The sequence below is a fragment of the Gracilinanus agilis genome, chromosome 2, assembly GCF_016433145.1.
Source record: "Gracilinanus agilis isolate LMUSP501 chromosome 2, AgileGrace, whole genome shotgun sequence".
Lineage (NCBI taxonomy): Eukaryota > Metazoa > Chordata > Mammalia > Didelphimorphia > Didelphidae > Gracilinanus > Gracilinanus agilis.
Genome location: NC_058131.1, coordinates 44,501,381 through 44,518,911, shown reverse-complemented (window position 1 = coordinate 44,518,911; position 17,531 = coordinate 44,501,381). Strand labels below are relative to the sequence as shown.

General features: G+C 36.4%; 1 non-coding gene across 1 annotated transcript; it reads left to right on the top strand.

The window, feature by feature from the left end:
- The first annotated feature begins 15,373 nt into the window (after window positions 1-15,373).
- LOC123238374 lies at window positions 15,374-15,481 on the top strand. The gene has a single exon (XR_006505567.1). It is a non-coding gene; the product is annotated as a U6 spliceosomal RNA (small nuclear RNA).
- The last annotated feature ends 2,050 nt before the right edge of the window (window positions 15,482-17,531 follow it).

The following is a 17,531-nucleotide window of genomic DNA, read 5'->3' as shown; positions in this document are numbered from 1 at the left end:
TGAGCTTTCAGTCTATTAACACACTGAAATCCAGCCCTGTTCATATGTACTATTTTCTAGCTATGTCTTGGAGTTCAAGTACTAACTCTCTTGCCTATTGTCTGACCCTGGGCAAATAATTTTATCTCTTCAGTTTTCTCAACTATCAAGTGAACTCCAAGATAATTTCCAGCTTTAAATTTTATATCCAGCGACTAAGCTAAAGAAAATTAAAATAGAGAAAATCTTAACCTTATGTAGTCTTCCTGGGAAGCCAGTTCAAGGAGGAGGATTAATGATTCCAAAAGGAAGAAGATATATTGATCATAGTATGTGTGTGTGTTGAAAAAAGAAATCCAATTAGCACCTTGGGGGAAAGGGTAATAAACAATGGAAACTCAAGAGAAATGGAGAAATAGGTTGGGAATGAATGAGAAACACCAGATGTACAAGGAGAGGAAACACAATGTATCTTAGCTGGGGTAAACAAACAAAAACTGACGTTCACTAAAGCCAGGGAAACAGTTAAACAGGGTTCTTGATGGCTGGGGGAGAAAATAACAAGGAAGTTTTATAAAAGTCTAGTTTAATGGTTTGCTAAGAATAGGATAGGAGGAGGAAGAGGATTTTCTAATTTCTCAGGTCTGTTACTAACTGCCAAAAGAATGTTGACTCTGGGTTGGCTATCCTACACTAACCAACAGACAGCCAGCAATGGCTGAGCTGGAGTGAAACAAGGGATTTTGGGAATCTCACATAACACGTCCATGATGACCTCCAGATGTATTTTGGATCCAGGAACACTTCTGACACGGCAAGTAATCCAAATAGGACTAGGGAGTAAAAGGGACTTCCTGCTTGTTGTCCACCAACAGTAGAAATGCACCCATTCAATCTAGGACAGTATTGGACAACCTTTTGAGCTTGGTGTGTCAAAATTCACCAAAAAACTGAGCATAACTTGGGTGGTGTGTCACTTTGAGAAAAAAAAAACCATAATTTTGCGATATTTATAGTTTAAATAGCAAAAATGTATAATTGTAATATATAACTGTATTTAATAAGCCAAAATAGGTAAATTAATATAGGTAGAATTGTCATCTATAGTGCATAGAGTGTCTACAGTACATTACAGCAAATGTTTCATCCAAAGCATGCAGCCCCATACTTCTCCGTTTGCAGCTACATGTGGCCATGTGTCATCGAAAATGGCTACACATGTGACATGTGTGTCATAGGTTTGCCATCACCGACCTAGAACTTGCTTGAAGCCAAATCTCTTCTTTGTGAGATCCCAAGATCTATCCAAAGGCTTAGAGGCTAAGTTGTTCAGATGCCAATTCTACACACTCCCAGGCAAACTCTTTCTCTCTGCGAACTGCTGCCAAGTATAGACAAACCTCTCCAAACATTCTAAGTTAGAATGTTCTCAGTCTCATCCAGGCTTTCAGCTTGGACTATCTGCTTACTTATCCTAAATCGGTCTTCAACCTGTAAATTACCTATAACAGTATATAAAAATATGTTTGCAGATACACACACTGCAAGCATATATATGTATGTATATATATTTGTATATATATACATACATATATATATACACACACAACATATCCCTTATGCTTTAAAAAAATGCTTGCTCAAAAGAGTAAAAAAAATATTGATTAGAAGCAGAGCAAGGTTAAAAGAATATGTACAGAAGAGTTGAAAAAGATCATTTCAATTTCATATCATTAGTGTTGAGCACTTCAAAATAAGTTCTTTCACTTTCACTACTTCCTTCTTAACAAAAAAAGAGTTGAGGGCAGAAAGCAGAACAAGTATCAGAGGATAAGATGGATGAAAATTCACAATTAGCCATTATAAAATATGAATGTGAATGAGATAAGTTCACCTATAAAATAAAAGAAGAAAGTAGAATGGATTAGAAAATAAAATCCATTGACATGTTAGAAAAAGAAAACTTGGAACATAAAAATTCACACACAGTTAAAATAATGGGATGGACCAAGATCTATTTGCTTGAGGTGAACCAAAAAAAAAAAGAAGAAGAAAAAAAATAGCAGAGGTAGTAGGAATCATAATTTCAGATAAGACAACAATAAAAACAGATATGATGAAAACATAAATATATAAACTATATTATACTTAAAAGTACTATGGATGATGAATCAATAGAGCATTATAAAAAGAATAGCAACTATGTAATTATATTAAAAGATGCTGAAATTTTTTTTGCAAAAATTCAGCATTAATTTCTTTTTTAAAAAATTTTTTAAACCCTAATATCTTTTATATATATCCTTCTATATTAATTTTTTATTTGTTATAAGGCTAGGCAATGAGGGTTAAGTGACTTGCCCAGGGTCACACAGCTAGGAAGTGTCTGAGGCCAGATTTGAACCTAGGACCTCCCATCTCTAGGCCTGGCTCTCAAGCCACTGAGCCATCCAGCTGCCCCCATTAATTTCTATTAAAACATCAAAAATCATAGGAAAAATGGGCCTCCTCTTAATATGGAAAGAAATATGTATCTAAAAGGAAGAGTCAATATTATATATAATAGAAAAAGAATATAGGCCATTCCATTCAGGAGTAAAGTAAGGATGTATATTATCACCATTATTATTTGATTTCATTTTAGAAGTGCTAACTATGGCAATAAGATAGAAAAAGAAATTAAAAGAATAAGCATAAGCAAGGAGGAAACAAAACTATCATTTTTTGCAGTTAACATGCTAGTCTGTCTAAAGATCCCTAAATTGTTGACTAATAAGTTAATTTAAATATAATAAAAATATTCCTATATTAATTTAATTATATAGAGCAGATCATACTACCAGTGAATTACTTTATAGAACTGTAAAATACTAATGAAATTTTCAGTTGTTTTTCAGTTGTTTCTTATTCTTTCTCATCCCATTTGAGGTTTTCTTGGCAAAGATCCTGGAGTTGTTTGTAATTTCCTTCTCCAGCACCTTTTACATATGAGGAAACTGAGGCAGGGTCAATTGTGACTTGCCCAGGGTCACACAGCTAGAAAATGTGAGACCAGATTTGAACTCAGGAAGATGAGTCTTCCTGACTCCAGGCCTGGCACTCTATTCACTGCATCACCTAACTGCCAATAATAAATTAATCTAACAGAAAAAAAGGCCAAGAAGCTCAAGGGAAATAATGAAACAAAGTAGTATGAGTTCAGAGAAACCTGGGAGGACTTGTATGAACTGATGCAGAGTAAAGGAAACAGAAGAACAATTTATATAACAACAATATTGTAAAAACAAATTTGAAAGACTTATGAACTTTAACTCATACAATGACACTAACTCATACAATGACCAACCACAATTCTAGCATAATGAAATATTCTATTTATTGTTAGAGAGCCAATGGTCTGTAGTATACAGAATTGGGGTCATATAGTTTTTTCTAGCTTTGGCTGAGTTCCAAAAGCTGTTAATGGTCTCAAAGCAGATATTTTTTTTTTGGGGGGGGGGACCTAGCCAATGTGGGAATTTGTTTTACTTGTCAATAAGTGTTTCTAACAAGGTTTGTTTTTCTTGCTGTCTCAGTGGGGCAGGGGAAAATGTGAGATGAAGAGAAGGTGATCTATGATAAGAAACAAAAATTTAATTTAAAAAAGAAAGTTGTACGTTAGACTTATACTTGAGAGGAAAGGTAAACTGTATATAAAAGAATTTGGCTGTTTAGTGTACAAAATAGAACTCTTCTGTTCTATTTTGCATATGGAAATATTCATTTTGTGGAAGATACACCAGAAGATATCTTTAGGTTTGATGTCAGAAAAAAAAAATCTAACAATTAGTTCTGTCAAATGGGTTGTCTTGGAAGGTAGTGAGTTCTCTCTCCCTTATAATCTTTTTTTTCCTAACCCCTATCTTTTGTATTAATATGAATTCTGAGACAAATGAGCAGCAAGGGCAAGGCAATCAGATTTAAGTGACTTACCTAGGGTCACATAGCTAGGGAGTCTAGATTTGAAACTGGGTCCTCCTGACTCCAGGTCTGGCAGCCCACGAGGTTTTAAAACAGAGGCTGGGCAATTAGTTATTGACAATGTAAAGAGATGATTGTTATTAACAAGTAGTTGAACTAAATGGTCTGTGAGATCCCTCACAGTGCTAAGATTTTGTTGCCCCCCCATGCCCCCTGATTATTCTTTCATAATTATGGAAATACTCCTTTTGTTTGTCATTTAAGTAAAAAAAAAATTTTTTTTAAACCCTTAACTTCTGTGTATCGGTTCATAGGTGGAAGAATGGTAAGGGTGGGCAATGGGGGTCAAGTGACTTGCCCAGGGTCACACAGCTGGGAAGTGTCTGAGGCCAGATTTGAACCTAGGACCTCCAGTCTCTAGGCTTGGCTCTCAATTAACTAAGCTACCCAGTTGCCCCCTAAAAAAACTTTTTTTAAATAAAAAGACAAAAATGTTTCCATGTAGATGTCTCATAGGATCCTAGATTTAGAACTTTAGAAGTTCCCTAGTTAAACCTCATTTTACAAATGAGGATGCTGAGACCTAGAAAGGTTAATTAACTTGCTCGAATTGACAGAGGCAATATTTTAACTCAGGTCGTCTGAATCCAAATTCAGCATTCTGGCCATACCGTCTCTCCCTAATTTAATAGAGAGAGTGGGGTCAAATTATCCCCAAATTATCAAGTGCATCTTACACAGGGTATTTCCAAATGTACTAGGCATTTGTATAGCACTTTTGTTCACAGAATCAGAACCTTTAAGATCTGGAAGAATCTGAGAAGGTAACTGTGATTTAGGAAGACCAAGTTAGTTGTCACTTTGTTACATAGCTAATAGAAAGCACAAATATTCTAATCTAGCACTTCTCACTCCAACTCCAGGGCACTTTTCTGTTCTATTCCACCGCCTTTCTTTAAATCCCAAGTTTAAACCCTTATCCCAGTGGTCAAGGTATAAATGTCCATCTAGCTCTTTTTCAGACAAATCTGAAGGGGGACAGATGGATGTCAGGAAAGGAAAGTGTTTGGCTTCAATTTCCTCTGCTGTGTGATGCCTAAAACTAGCTATGTTTGCTTTAGTCCAGGGTGCTCTATTGGTGAGAAGTAAACAAACTCCTTATTTTCCAGAGTAGTCCTAGAGGTGGGTAAGAACTCAGCACTTGCCTGTCACACAACCCATCACTCCTGGCTATCCTTTTTTTTTTTTTTTTCTTTCTTTCTTTCTTTCTTTCTTTCTTTCTTTCTTTCTTTCTTTCTTTCTTTCTTTCTTCCTTTCTTCCTTAATTCTTACCTTCCATCTTAGAATCAATACTGTGTTGGTTCTAGGCAGAAGATCAATAAGGTAATGGGGTTTAAGTGACTTGCCCAGGGTCACACAGCTGGGAAATGTCTGAGATCACATTTGAACCCAGGACCTCCTATCTTTAACCCTGATTCTCAATCCACTGAGCCACTAGATACTCCCCCGGCCAATCCTTATTTATTGTGGCTTTGTGGCTGACACTTCGTGGTAAGAAGTATTCTGGAACTGTTGGTGGAATTCATTAAATATGCCAGTTTAAGCATAAAACAAATTGAATAACTAGAACTATCTGGTCTGCTTGACTTTGGAAGGCAGAACTAAGAGGAATCCATGGATGATACATAGAAAAATTCACTTGGGCTTGCTGTCAGGGAAAATATTCCACTTAGAACTGAATGGGCTGCCTTGGGAGATAGTGGATTGCCTTTCCCTTGAGGTCTTAAAGCAGAGGCTGGATAACCAGTTATTGAAGATCAGGGATAATGGCAGGGGGCAGGGGGGATGTGGTTCTTGTTAAGGAGTAAGTCGGATTAAATGGACTATGAGGTCTCTTGAAATTCTATGGTTCTCCTTTCCCCTCCCCATATGCTTTTTATTATTATTATTAATTTTAGCTCTTACTTTCCTTCTTAAAATCAATACTCTGTATTAGTTCCAAGGCAGGGGAGCAGTAAGGGCTAGGCAACTGGTATTAAATGATTTACCCAGGATCAACAGCTAGGAAGTACCTGAGGCCAGATTTGAGCCCAGGACTACCATCTCTAGTCCTAGCTCTCTATCCACTGAGAGACCTTGCTGCCCCTTAGTGGCTTCTTTTTTTTTTTTTTTTTTAATTCTTGTAATGAATTTTCAGAATCAATAAAGTGAAAGGAAATTTGAAGGGAAGGTGGGGAAATAAAAGTTGCATTTAGATCTATGTTCTCTACTTCTCACCTTCCCCTTGATTCCTGAATCTCTTGGCTATGTATGAGAGTTTGAGCTGACCTGTTTCTTGGAAACAAAACCTGCTGTGCTTGTTATTCTCCTCTTCAGGTAAACAAGATTTCATACCAGTTCAGCTTGTTGTATTATATATACCCTAAGGGAGTGGGGGTGGGAGAAGGGGGAAGCCAGTAATGTCTGTTTTTTTTCTGCCTTTTTTTTTTTTTTAACCAGTGATGGTAGTCCAGACGACAGCCTTAGAGCTTTCCAAGAGGATTTTTCCAGATTCCAAAGCTAGAGAGCAACCCTGGAGACCCCATTACCTGGGAAACGTCCTGTTTATAAAGATGAAGGAACATGCCTATGGTGGATTTTCAGTATTTTCTGCTTTATTGCTCCGGTGTTTCAGCATTTAAGAATGCCAGGAATGTATTTAATTCAATGTTTTAGTAAAGAGATTTGCTCTGAAAGTTAATGGCAGAAAGGGCAGCTGACCTCAAGCCAAAAGGGGAAGAGGTTACATTAAAAAAAAAAATTAAGGGGCAGCTGGGTAGCTCAGTGGATTGAGAGCCAGGTCTAGAGATGGGAAGTCCTGGGTTCAAATTTGACCTCAGATACTTTCTAGCTGTGTCACTTAATCCCCATTGCCTAGCCAGTATTGGCTCCAAGACAGAAGGTAAGGGTTTAAAAACAAAACAATTAAATCAATTCTAATTCCTCAGGAAAAGCATTCATACCCAATATCACCCATAATTCAATAGGTACTCTGCCCTCCCTCATTCCTATATCCTTCTTTATTTTGTTAGGATTTCAATTCTAATTCATTCATTGTTGATTATTTGACATGAAGGGAGAAAATACCATTAATGGCTAGTATGTCTCTTTATGGCACAAACTTTCCTGCTAGCAATCCATTTTCCAGTCTTTCCACATGATTAGCTAAGCTTCTCATTGTTGAAAACAAATATCACACAGAGACTTTCCTTCACAATTCTGATGAGTTGCAGCAGAAACACTGGTAGTCGGAGTTAATGGAGTTAAATCCAATTCTGCTTCAGATTCCAAGGTTCAGGTTTGGGTGATTTGTGCTGTGAGTCAGATACATTTAGTTCTGGCCTGAAGACCTAAGAGGTGGTCAACAAATACAGAATGAATGAAATGAGCCATGAGAAGAAATTGAAACCTTCCATGGAAAACTCGGGAAGTGATGACATTGTCACATTATTCCTGACAGAAACAACCTAAATAACTTTCCAGTCTTTTCATTTCCAGGAATAGTTTTTTGTGCCTTTGTAGATATTATATATCCTGCGTGGTTCTGGGTTTAAGGTAGAGGATCTTAAAGTTAACTTAAAGCTGGTTTGGTAATCATTTTACACTTCTGGAGAAGAAGGAAAATAAGCACATCACAACTTTTCCCATTGTGATTTTCATATGTCACAGGTCAGCATAAGAAATTAAATGAGGAATTTGGGGGGAGGTTTATATAAGCCCCAGATGACACACAAAAGCCAGCAAAGGACACAGAAAAAAGCTTAGAAACTCAGAAATGCAAAAAATAGAGGTAGGGTCTACTGATCAAGAGGCAGCTAGGGAGTTTCCTGAAACCCTGAAGAAACTGATTGAAGATAAAGGCTACAAATTGGAATAGACATTCAAAGCTCACAAAACCTTGGAAAAAGTTTTGCCTCAGAAAAATTGCCTCAGAGGATATGCACCAGTCAAGAAGAGAAAGGGAGTCCTAGTTTCAAAGCTGCATGGGATAGGGTAGATACTGTAAATACCCCATAGAAGAAATGGAAAAATTCAAACTTCTTTCTCTGGTACAAAGAGAGGGGCCAAAAATTTTTACACACGCTTTCCAGATCACTATGCTCCTAACCCTCTCTGTGTGGAAGGGACACCTATATTTTAGGCAGTAGCTATAAGGTAATACTTACAGGTGAAATGGTAAATGTTTAACAACCAGATTCTCTGGGGGATAAATGTATGCAAACACTTTAAAGTTTAATCTGAATTATTAATACTTCTTATTTTCTTAATTCTTAATTAAGTCAAGGTGATCAACAAAACAATAAATCAAGACTTGCTGATTTCTGATGTGTAAATACTCACAATATAACGATTAAAAATAATAAAGGCTGATATAATAATATAAATTAGTATTTTAATTAAAGCCATGCTTATAGATAAAATCATTAGACCACGCGCTTGTAAGAATTTAAAACTGCCGTCCTAGCCATTATTGTCTCCTGTCTCTTTCTGAGTCTGCTGGCCAAGAGGCCACTCCCTCCTAACCCAGGAGATTTAAACTGTTCTCTGCGTGGAGACGTAGGCGTCCCCACGCCCAAAGAACCGGAACCAGAAACCTGTTGGACCACGGGAAATGTAGTTTGATAATTTCCACGTGTCCATAGAAAATACATATATATATTTAAAGATGGCATCTCCCAAATTTCACTTTTACAACAATGAAAGTTTAGCAATGGGCTCTATCAGGCTGGTTAAAGTTAGTTCCAGCACACACCTGATGACATTTGTTATTTTTCTCTTCCTCTCCCTGCTTTTTCATTCAACTTTGGAAGATGGTAGATCTTCACAGAGCTCAGTTTATAGATACTTGTATTTAGAAGACTACATTCTGCAAGTAGAAATATGATAATTGACCAGTTGATCGAATTTTAGTTTTGATAGTGTAGAAACATCATACAATTCAATTCACTGGAAATAGAGATAATTATCTGATATAGGTGGGGCTTCTAGTCTGCTAGTGCAGGAAGATGTCTATAAACTGTCTTATTTAAATTATTCTTGCTAATTTATGTTCAGTGACATTGCTATAAATTTTATGCTTCCAAGTAAAGATTTCTGAAAGGGTTGACTTACCTCTGGTCAGTTGTCCCCTTCACCCCTCCCCCAAAGATTTCCTTTATGTTTCAGCTTAAGTGGAATTTATATGGGAAGAAAAAGCCAAGAGATGGATTGCTATAAGGGGTTCTTTCCTTTCTCTGATTCTAACTCACGTTATTGTGAAAAGACCTTAGGCACTGTAGTCAGAAAACCTGGGTTATTTCTTCTGACAGAGGAGTGACAAACTCAGAGTAAATTAGTTTGTGGTGTGTGTGTGTGTGTGTGTGTGTGTGTTTGTGTGTGTGTGTGTGTGTGTGTGTATTATATATATCTATATATCTATGTATCTAGATATAGATATAGATATAGATATAGATATAGATAGATAGATAGATAGTATTATAAATATTAGTACATAAAATAGCATACTAGACATATTCTCTTTTGGACATGGCCAATGCCAGGATTTTTCTTCTGCTTAACTCCATATACAGTGATCCTTCACCTATTGTGGGAGTTATATTCCAGAGGGACAACCTCTCCCCGGCCCCCCATTAATAGGTGAAAATATGAGAAGTAGTGATAGTATATTTATTTTATTATTTTTCTATATATTTTAAGACTTTATAGACCCTTCCCACTCTCCTATAAACCTTTTTTTAACTTTAACTCTTATTAACCTACAGTCACTGAGCCAATCAGCACTCAGGATACAGAACACAGTGCTGTGGTTGGTCACCTTTCATTCCATCTGCCAATAGTGTGCTGCAATAAGTGTAACCCCATGATGCAAAATTAGATTAAAAAAACCAAACACCTGTGATACAGTGAAGCTGCGATAAGCAAACCATGATATAGCGAGGGACAATTGTATTGTTACAAGGATTCTTATTTTTCCTTTTTCTTTTTTCAGTAGGATGAAGTGGGAGGGATAGAAAATGATCATACTTCTTCCCAGATCTTGGAAACTGGGAAGCACCAAAAACTTCCAAACTCCCAGAATTAACTTTGAAAAGAGCAGTTTGGAAAAACCTGAAGTTTGAGATAGAATCCTTGCTTCTCCTCAGGGAAATAAAGCCCAACATTAACCTGAAGTTCCAAATCAAGAAATAGGGTAGAAAAATGAGCAAACAACAACAAAAAGAACTTGACCATAAAAATGTCCTGTGGTGACAGGAAAGGTCAAGGCACAAATTGAGAAGAAGACAATGAAGTTTAAACAGTGATAAGCAAAACCTCAAAGAAAAACGTGAATCGGACACAAGCCCAACAAGAACTCCAAGAAGAGCTAAAAATGATTTTCAAAATTAAGTAGGAGTGATAGAAGAAAAATCAGGTAAATAAATTAAAGCAAAAGAATAAAGTTATGAAAAGACAATTAACAATTTAGTAAAAGAGGCACAAAAATACTTAAGAAAAAATATCTTAAAAAACAGAACTGACCAAATTTTAAAAAGGCATAAAAATCCACTGACAAAAATAACTTCTTAAAAACTGAATTGGAGAAATAGAAAAGAGATATAAAAAAAAACTCAAGGAAGGAAATAAGTCCTTAAAAATTAGAATTAGGTAATTGGAAGCTAAGACTCCATGAGACATTAAGAAACATTAAGCAAAGTCAAAAGAATGAAAAAATAGAAGAAAACATGCAATTTCATCAGAAAACCATCTGACATAGAAAATAGAACCAGGAGAAATAATTTGTTATTGGACTACATGAAGGCATGATCAGAAAAAAAGTCTAGACATCATATTTCAAAAAAATTTTAAAGAAAACTACCCTAATATCCTAGAGCCATAGGGTAAAATAGGAATTGAAAGAATCTGCCAATCACTACCTGAAAGATCCCAAAATGCAAACTCCCAAGAATATTATAGGCAAATTCCAGAGCAACAAGGTCAAAGATAAAATACTTCAAGTAGCAAGAAAGAAACCAAAAATCATGATTGTGCTCATGGTCAGGATCACACAATATTTAACAGCTATCATATGAAAGAGGCAGATGGTTTAGAGTAAAATATTCTGGAAAGCAAAAGAGCTGAGATTTCAACCCAGAATAACCTACTCAGCAAAATTGGGAATAATCCTTCAAGAGAAAAAAAATAGATATTTAATGAAATAGAAGACTTTCAACTATTTCTGATTAAAAGACCAGAAATGAACAGAAACTTTCAAAAAAAAAAAAACAAAAAAGAATTTAGGGTCTCTTTGATAAAAAATATAGAAGCATTGGAGACTTAGGATGATAAACTGATAGATGAACAGAGAGAGACAGAGTAAATAGATGAATGGAAAGATAGATAAGAGACATATGAATAATAGATTGCTAGATACAGACAGATGATAGATAGATTGAAAAAACATTTATTAAGTGCTTACTATGTGCCAGGTATAATACTAAACACTAGGAATGAAAATACAAAAACCAAAGACAGTCTTTGTCTTCAAGAAGCTTATATTCTAATAGGGGAAGACTATATATTAGAAAGGGAGCTAAAAAGCAAATAAGAGGAGAAGGTATAGAATTAATACAGGTAGTCAAAGACTGAACTAGGGTTGAAGTAAGCAGGCTATTGTGAGTACTTCCTTCAGTGGAGGTTCTAGGGAGGAACTCACCTTCTTGGTGATGAGAAATATTACCTCCCTCCCTGAAGGAAAAGAACCTAGCAATGGAGGCAGTGCCAGCATGAGAAAGTGTGTGAAGTAAATTTTTTAGGGGATTTGAATCCCAATCACCCTAGTGGTGAGCTATAGGAGTCACATCTGACAGCCTGATGCTGGCATCCTCTGGCATCCCCTGGTGTCTATGTGCCAGAATCAGAACAACATCACCATGGAGGGAGGAGCTAGAGTTTTTAAAAAGTGAGTTCAGGAAGGAAAGTGGCCTTTTTTGCTTCTGCCTTTGAATGGTCTCTTGAGTTTAGCTCTCTCTTGGCTTTCTTATCTGATTTGGCCATTTCTGGCAACCATCAGTTTCAGCCATCCAGCTAAATGGAGAATCAGATCTGTTCCTAAAGTTAGAAAGGCTAAGATTCTCTCTGTCTGTCTCTCTGTCTCTCTGTCTCTCTCCTATCAGTCTCTCTCTCCTAACTAATAAATGCTTATTAATCTGGCAATAAGCCTCTAGATTTAATTTTTGTTATAACAGAAGGTCAGAATGGAGGTGGAGAAGTAGTTGGGGGTGTCATGGACTTAGCAAGGTTCATAGTGACCCTAGCAGCAGAATAGAGCTTTGTTGAAATGCTCCTATTACACAACATCACATTTTAATTTGTTTATGATGTTCTTGTCTTATCCTCCCTATGGATTATAAACCCGAAGGCAGGAAATATGACTTATTTTTCTTTTATTTTTTCTACCCCATTTTTTAGCACAATGGTGCTGTAAGTAGATCAGAGAATCCCTAGATTTAGAACTAATGGAGAGGTTTTCCAGTCAAATGTTACTTCTTGTTTTATGGATGAGGAAACTGAGGCCCAGAGAGGTTAAGTGACCCACTGAAGGTCCCAGAGGGAATAATAATCACGGCTGCTATTTATGTAGTGCTTTGACATTTGCAAAGAACTTTATATTATCACACTGAATCCTTGCAACAACCTTGTGAGGTAGAAAATATAATTAGTATCATAATCATTTTACAGAAGTGGAAATTGAAGTTTAGAGAGATTAAGTGATTTGTCCATGGCCACAAAATTAGGAGGAGGATTTGAATCAAGGTCTTTCCTGAAGACAAGTCAAAAACTCATTCTTCTATATTGGTGAATACAGAGCTAGGGTTAAAACTCAGGTCCTCAGACTTCAAATACACTAGTAGCCACTCCGCCATACTGCAGGTATTCACCAAACATTTGTCGAATGAATTATCAATTAATAAATGAAGTACACTGTTTTATCTGATCTCAGTTCTTCGGGATATCAAATATTATGATTCCCCATTCTGACAAATAGGTGGTTCAATGGATAGAGCTCTGGGCCTGGAGTCAAGAAGACTCATCTTCCTGAATTCAAATCTGACCTTAGACACTTGCTAGATGTGTGATCCTGGGCAATTCACTAAACTGCCTCAGTTCTTCATCTGTAAAATGAGCTGGATAAGGAAATGGCATACCACTCTAGTATCTTTGCCAAAAAAACTCCAAATGGGGTCAGGAAGAGTCAGACACAAGGGAAAACAATTAAACAACACTTCTTACAAATAAGGAAACTTAACTTGTGGCTTTTTAATTGGCTGATATCTAAGAACAAACAGCTAGATAATAATAATGTATATATTTATTATGCTTTGCTACCTTATTTCATCCCACAATAATCTTATAAGCTAGATGCTATTACTATTCCTATTTTACAGATAAGAAAATTAAGTCTGTAAGAGCTCTGGGCCACAGGACTAGTAAACATTCAACGTAGAATTTGAACTTAGTTTTTTGACTGTAGGTCCAGGATTCCATCCACTATCTACTTCCAGGTAGTAGCAGATCTAAGATTAGGGCCCTGTTCTGCTGACTCTTATTCTACCACAGACACTCTGTAAATACAATAAATGTTTCTTGATCATGATAATGACATGGCAACATGTTTTTTATTTGTCTGAAAAAAGTCCCATGATTGATCATGTCTTATGACACAAATGTCCCGGTCATTGACATTTTTCTTTCTTTTTTCTTTTTTATCACAAAAAAGAAATTAAAGCTTGGATTAGCCAAATTCTACTAGAGACTTGCCTTTGCATAGTAGCAATGTGTGATTATTTCTTCATGCCAATTCAAAATCTTTCTTGTGAGCTCTTTGAGATTAGGGTCTGTTTTTATATTTTTTGAATATTCCCAGCACTTAGGACAGCATCTGACACATAGCAAGACTTTAATAAATATTTGTTGACTGACTGACCATTTGGATAGTTGAGATATTAAGAGAGAAATATATGATGATCTCCATGGTCAGGTGGCTGGATGGAAGCCTACTTCCTGACTGCATAGATGAGTTTGAGAAAGGCAGGATGTCTTTCCCTAGCAAATGTGAAGAAGATTGAGGTTTTTTGGGGGGGGAGGTACATAATTTTGCAAGGAATCGAGAACAGTATGTTTTAAGATTGAGAGATGACTGATGATGAAAAACAGAGAAAATGCACTGAAATTGATACATGTTCGTTATTTAGTCATTTTCAGTTGGGTCTGGTGCTTTGTGATCCCATTTAAGGTTTTCTTGGCAAACATAAGGATTGCCATTTCCTTCTAGAGTTCATTTTACAGAGGAGGAACCGAGGCAAACAGAGTGACTTTCCCAGGATCACACAGCTGATAAGTGTCTGAGGCGGCTGTGTTTGAACTAAGTAAGATGAGTATTCCTGACTCCAGGCCTGGCACTCTATCCACTGTGCCACCCAGCTGCCCTAAATGAATGTTAGAGAATGTAATTGGTGTGTTGATGGCTATTGAGTATCGTTGAAATGGTTCCCCTTCTATCTGTATACATTAATTAGAAGGAAACTGATGTGGTGATATACTTTCTTTTTTTACATTATTTTTTTTTCAATTATCAAGCATTTGTTTTTTCCTCTCCTTGCTCTACCACTGGGGGGGGGAAATATGTGTGTGTGTGTGTGTGTGTGTGTGTGTGTGTGTGTGTGTGCATGTACGCGCGCATGTGTGATATTCTGAATAGTGGTATCATTGGGCCCAAGGGTAGATACAATTCAGGAACTTTTGGGGGCATGGTTCCAAATTGCTTTCCAGAATGGATCAGCTCAGAGCTCCACCAAGAGTCAATATGCCTATATTCCTAAATGCTCTTCAATATGTATATTTTCTTTGCTAATCTGATGGGTGTAAGGTAGAAGCTCAGAGTTGTTTTAATTTACATTTCTCTGTGTGATTTAGAACATTTTAAAAATATGACTGCTGATGGCTTGCATTTCTTCCCTTGAGAATTTCCTGCTTATCTCCTTTGACTATGGAATATCTCTTATGCTTATACATTTGCATCAGTTCCTTTGATCCTTCTGATAAAAGTCTTTTTTCAGAAATAAGACTTTTATCAAAGACACTCACTACAAAGGTTTTCCCTATTGAACTGTGTCCCTTCTAATTTTAACCGTATTGGATTTGTTTGATCAAAATTGTATACTTCATCTTCTGTGTAATTTTCTTTATCTTTTGTTTGGTCATGAACTCTTTCCCAATCAGTAAATTGGAAAGGTAGTTTCTTTCATATTCCTTTAAGTGTTTATGATGTGACCTTTTATATCTAGATCTTGATATTCTTTTCTTTGTTCCTCTCTCCTCCTTCATGGTAAATCCTTGCAGGTATCTAATCAGTTGTGTGCAAAATACAGCAGCACATATACTAAAATGGAAATAATACAGAGAGCATTAGCATGGCCCCCTGTGTAAGAATGATATGAAAATTCGTGAAGTGTTCCATTCTTTAAAAAAAAGATAGGTAACTATGTGAGGAACCAATGAGACTGGAACTGTGTAGCCTTGCATAGGAGTATTTCTAAAGAAATATACTTTACTGAATTGGAAAGTGCTAGGGATGGCTAAATATGTCCAGAACAAACAACTGTTGGTTGGAAGACTTCATTTATATGTGAGTAATCTATTAAAGCAAAACCGTTAAAAGTATGGTATTGAGAAGAGAAATTATTAACTCAGTTGTAGCTTTAAGGAAAGGACTCAGTCTTTTTTTGTGTCTTGGACCTTTTTTTAACAGTCTGGTGAGACCTATAGATAACTTTCCAGAATCATACTTTTAAATGCATAAAATAAAATATACAGAACTGCAAAGGAAACAAATTATGCTGAAATACAATTATCAAAACATTTTAAAATTGAGATACTAACATTTAGCAGCAAATCTAATAACTACTAACTAATTTCAAAGTAGTGCTGAGCATAAATTATATTTCAGGATATTGGTAACAACTGTAATATTATGTCTTTATTGATGACAAAATGACAGGTATTATTAACATGACTAGTTTGTTGCCTCTACTCACTGAAGAAAACACTCAATTTCTGTTAGATGTTAGTGAAAACAAATGTAAATTTTCCCATCCAATTTCATACTTTCTTTGTCAGCTGAAATCTGTCTATGGATCTCTTGGTTATGGACCTCAAATCAAGAACTCTTGTTTTAAAAAATTTTCCATCTAAGAGAATGAAGAGTTTCATGATCATATATCAAGAGAACTTCAACAGAGAGTTGTCTTTTGGTCTTGTTGGTGATGGCTTAAAAAAATAAATCACCACTTTCCTCAAATTCTATTAGCTGTTCATGGAAAAATAATTTAAGATAAAAATTAATTTAAAAAACAGAAAAAATTCTATTAGTTATATGAAAGAAGGGAATTAAGCTGAGAAGTTTCAACCTGTGAACATCTAGTACCAGGATCTTTTCAGATAATTAGAATCCCAATTATTAAAATTCAAACAAACAACAACTTCTCAGAGGTAACATGGTTGTTCTGGAGAGAGAGAGCTGGCCTTGGAGGCAGGATGTCTTGGGTTCAAGAGCCACCTTGGACATATCCTGACTACTGGACTCTGAGAAGTAGTTTAACCTCTTGTTCCTTGCCTTAGGCATCTCTCTAAGACCACAAAAAGCAGAGAAGCTACTATCTATACTGGGGGAGAGAACTTCCCTCACCAGGAATTCCTAAGACTAATAAGTACAAATCTGGTCCCTTCACCCTCTAAAAAAGATTTCCCCATCTTTTCCTGTATGTTTTTTGTGCTTTGGGATTCCTGGAATCTGAGTTATTGTTCTACCATAGTATGAGTTACGAATACATACGAGACACACAGTATTGCCAAGATTTAATTAAATGAGCAAACGGTGGTTGCTAGGTGTGGCTCAGTCCAAAATTTTATATTTCAACCACATGAAGTGGAATCTCTGAAGTGAGAAAAGTTACCTGAATATTTCTTTTGTTTCAGGTGTCTGTGCTTGGCTAAATGTGCTGTGTTCCTGCCTTATAGCTCATGAATAAGCTGAGGGTGGATGCTCTCAGAGATCCGAAGCTTAGTAGAATAATTCCTGACTAAGATTGCTGAGAAGCACAGTGTGTTCTATAAACCTAAGTTTATGGACTTGGTGAGAGCTATAAGCTAGGCAGAACTGAGTCTCAGGATTTTCATCCTGTAGAAGATTAAAGTTCAGAGCAGTAACTAGGGTGGGGTGACTAGAGCTTTATTCTAGCACCAAAATTCAGAGTAGTCAGTCAGTCAGTCAACATTACTAAATGCCTGTTATGTTCCAGGAACTGTGCTAAGTGCTGGGGACATATATGAGAGCAAAGACACCCTTGCTCTGGAAGTTTATAATATAATGGGGAAGACAATATTCTAAAGGAAGCTGAAGAAGATGGGGGAAAGGGTAGGTACTGGTCTTAGGAGCACAATGGATGCGTATAAAGAAGCCCAAGGGAGGGGCAGCTGGGTAGCTCAGTGGATTGAGAGCCAGGCCTAGAGAACCT